The sequence below is a fragment of the Odontomachus brunneus genome, unplaced genomic scaffold (assembly GCF_010583005.1).
Source record: "Odontomachus brunneus isolate Ranch 3 - 2012 unplaced genomic scaffold, Obru_v1 Obru_scaffold_347, whole genome shotgun sequence".
Classification (NCBI taxonomy): Eukaryota; Metazoa; Arthropoda; class Insecta; order Hymenoptera; family Formicidae; genus Odontomachus; species Odontomachus brunneus.
The window spans coordinates 59,551-63,520 of NW_022639797.1; positions in this window are offsets into that span (position 1 = coordinate 59,551).

A 3,970-nucleotide genomic window follows, 5' to 3' on the forward strand; every position below is an offset into this window, starting at 1 on the left:
GAATGTGGTTCTCACGCGGCTCGGTACTTATCTCTGTTGCGCCCAGCTATCCGAACCCCATAGAAAGAGGGTATTTCGTTATGAATTCAGGAAGCTATTATATAGAGATTCGCGCGTCATTGAGACCATTTCCACCGAGGCCCGTTACGCTGACCTTACCTGTTATTAAAGAGTAACCAGATTATACCGAGTTATTACCGAAAGACCAAGAAGTTCCAAACTCGAAATTAGATTTACATAAAGAACTAACTAGTGGCGAACAAGCCGTAGTTGAGGCTTTAGTAAGTGTACTCACTAACGACCAATAAAAGACACTTTGGCGATTAAATTCTCTTTATTTCTTACACGTGACATGCCACAGTCCCGCTTTAATAAAAGTGCAATTGGTTAGCATTTTACTTTCTATTTTTATCCAAAAGATCCCCTTTCAATATTACTAACTTACAACCTCAAGATCTCCAAATTATAATTTTAGTACATTAATATATAATTCTAGTACCATCGATTTGCAAATAAAGTTTACTTCATTTCTCATTCCATTTGCATATATCAATTAAATTCTCTTCTCATTATAACTTCATTCTATTAAAATTATAACTAGTTAAAGCACCACTATCTATTTCAATTCATACAAGAGGTTTTCTTTTTGATATAGTAAATTACAGCATTTTAATTGCTTCTCTCTCACTTCATATAAACACACATACGGATAACTTTCGGTGCACCGCTCTTCCAGCCCTGGCTATTACGGTGTAAGCAGGCAGGCCTAAAACAAAAGAGAGAATAACTTTTTTGTGTCTGAGTGATCACAAGAGACGTTACACAGATTTGGAACTGCTCTCTTCGGTTACAAGCGCAGGTGTTTCGCCTGCTTGTGACGCGTCTGCATCCACGCATTCGATGGGAGAGATTGAAAGTAATTCTTGGCTGATTGATGGGCCTGCTTCGTGTTCAGTTTTCGATGACTCGTGCGGTATCATCTCCTCAGGTGAGGTGTGAATTAAGCGAGAAGGGGCGGTTTTCGTGGCTTGAATGTGCTGTTCGTCGTCCTCTTCGGAACTCGTAGGCACCCGATAATCCAGTTGTCCAGGTACTATTAGCCTTCGTTGCGGAATACGTTGGAATACGAGAACAAGGACTCGTCGGAGGTATCGCTGAAACTTCTTGCTTGTTCTCTAACGGGCAGCATCTGCGTCCTTGCAACGGAAGGGTTTTTTGATAACGCGTCTTCATTGGCGTTAGCAGCTCCGGGTTTGTACACGACGGTGAAGCTGTATTCGGCAAGTTTAAGAGCGCATTTGGGTAAGCGCGAAGTTGGATCCCTAATAGAATTGAGCCAGACTAGGGATTTGTGGTCGGTCATCAGATTAAATTCCCTCCCATATACGTAAGGGCGGAAGTAGTGGACTACATAAACGATAGCTAGCAGTTCCCGTTCGATGGTCTAGTTTCTTAGGGTCTGACTTTACTCCGTCTTCCTGTATCACATATCCCAAATATGTAATTTCTTTCCTCAAAAATTCGCACTTGTCAGGCTAAAGTTTGAGGTTAGCTGCCCGCAGCCGTTCTATTAGCCTTTTGTACTTGACCCGATGTTCCTGAAGGGATCGTGCGTAAAGGACGATATCGTCCAGATATACTAGGAGCTCCGCTCCCTGTAGTCCTGCAAGTACATGATCCATTAATCGTTGGAAGATAGCGGGAGCATTCCTCTGACCGAAGGACATCCTGTTGAATTCATAGTGTCCAAACGGTGTGGAGAAAGCGGTTTTGTGAACGTCTAGAGGTTCCATTGGGATCTGATGGAAACCCGAGGCTAGATCGAACACAGAGATGTACTTGGATGCTCCCAGTTGGCCTAATATTTCCACTATATTGGGAAGTGGGTACGTGTCGCCCACGGTTTTTTCGTTAAGTTGTCTGTAATCAATTACCATTCTCCATTTTTTGTTTCCTTGGGAGTCCGGTTTTTTGGGCACTATCCACATGGGAGAACTGTATGGTGATAGTGATGGGCTAATGATGCCGTTATCTAGTAATGAGGTCGTTTGATGGCGGATTTCAGTTTTGTGAATCGGTGGGTAGCGGTATTGTTTGACGTGTACCGAAGTGTCGTCGGTCGTTATTATCCGATGCCTGATTACATCTGTAGCTTCCAGAGGTTCGGTCGGTATTTGAAAACAATCAGAGCTGTAGTGGATTAACCGATGCACCTCTTCCTTCTCCAGATTCAGGTTCCAGACGAAAAAGCAGTCCTACTTCAGTAGCCTGTCTTCCAGGGTCCTTGGTAGGACTGCTAGTCGCCGGTCTAGAATTGGCTGTGTCGTCGTTTTTTTGTTTGAGGTTATGAATACGCATTTCGCGTAACCGTGCCTTGTTGGCTCCTGTTATCGACTCCGATCAAACTTATTATAGGGTTTATAGACGTAGTAATCCCTACAGTTGTAGGGGAGGGACAGGACGGACCGACTGCCTGTAGGGTTAGAGCAGGGGATACTAAACTAGGCGCAGATGCTGGCTGAACAGCATTATCAGAATAACAGAGTGATTCAGACAGATTAAGGGGCTCAGATTTGGGGACAGATGCGCAGGCAGATACAAATAGGGGAGGGGGAATAAATTCCTAAACGGTTAGGACAGAAGGTGCAGATTCGTTGATAAGTCGAGATCGTTGTTCCGTTGCCAGAGTTTCGGTTCGGGGCTGCTCGGACGGTAGGGTTATCTTTACAGTGTACTCAGATTCAGACGAGTCGTATGACTCAATATTGCATTTTCGCAATTCCAGAGCGGAAATGTCCATTTCTATTTCCTTTTCGGTGGTATTAATTTGCTTGAAATAGGCGGTGCCATTGCGGACCTGTGCGAGGGCTTCTCCCCCGTATACTTCTTTAGGGAGTGACAGTACCGGCAGATATCCCTCCTGTAAGTTTCTATTAGTCACGCTAACCTTAGCTGTTATCATTGTGCGTGCCGGTACATGGAGTGGTTTTCTCCTGGAGAAGGGAATCTCTTGGTCGTTCCATCCGAGAGATTTCTTACCATAATTAATTATGGTCCGATTTTCTCTAAGAGATCCTGATCCCAAAATGCCATCCTGAGGGATAGGGAAATCGTCCCCAACCACGTGAAAGGGGAGATTACTTCCGAAGGATTTAATTGAAGTTGTTCCTTGCGTGTGTACTGGCTCGTTGGAAATCCCCATAGCTTTTATCGTTTCTATACGATTGTAACCTGGGGATCCAGCACCTTGCTCTTGATTACATTAATTTCAGCTTTAGTGTCAATCATCAGGGTTGTATGTCCCGTAAAGTTTATCGAAGTGGCGCTAACGGTTGGGGCTCGGGAATCTGTTGCTGGCTCAAGCCGGGCAATCGACTGTCGGGAGCAGTAGGTTCCGTTGGGCGCTTCTCCAACGGAGCGGCCGGACCCGCGCTCAAATGATTCGTGCCACCCAATGCGTTTTCCTGTAGTTGCGCATTGTTCCTTTTGTTGTTTCTTCTGCGTAATTCGCAATCAAATTTTAAGTGCCCAGTTTTCTTGCAGAAGTGACAGAGCACTCCAAATCGTTCCGTTTCCACTGATGCAGGGGTTCTTGGTTATGCGTATCGGGTATCCTGCTATCTTCTATAGTCTGGACGCTCGTTTTGATCGGCAAGATCATATCTTCTAACTACTAGGTCAGGCCCAGACCGAATTGGTCCAAATCGGTGGGCATCTCTTTCGGCTAAGTGCTGAATCCTCAACAAAGCATGGAAAGCATCTGTTAGGTCCTTGCAGTCCTCTATTAGCAACGGCGTTTTGAGTTCGGGAGGTAGGCCATTAATAAAACTCTCAAGGATCTCGCAGTCTAGTCTTGAGCGCCCATCGCGTTCGAAATGCCCGTCCAATGCCCTTGTTTCAGATTCGATGATGGCTTGGCGCAAATCCTTTGTTTGCGCTATGTAATCCAGAACGTGTTCGTGAAGCTTTT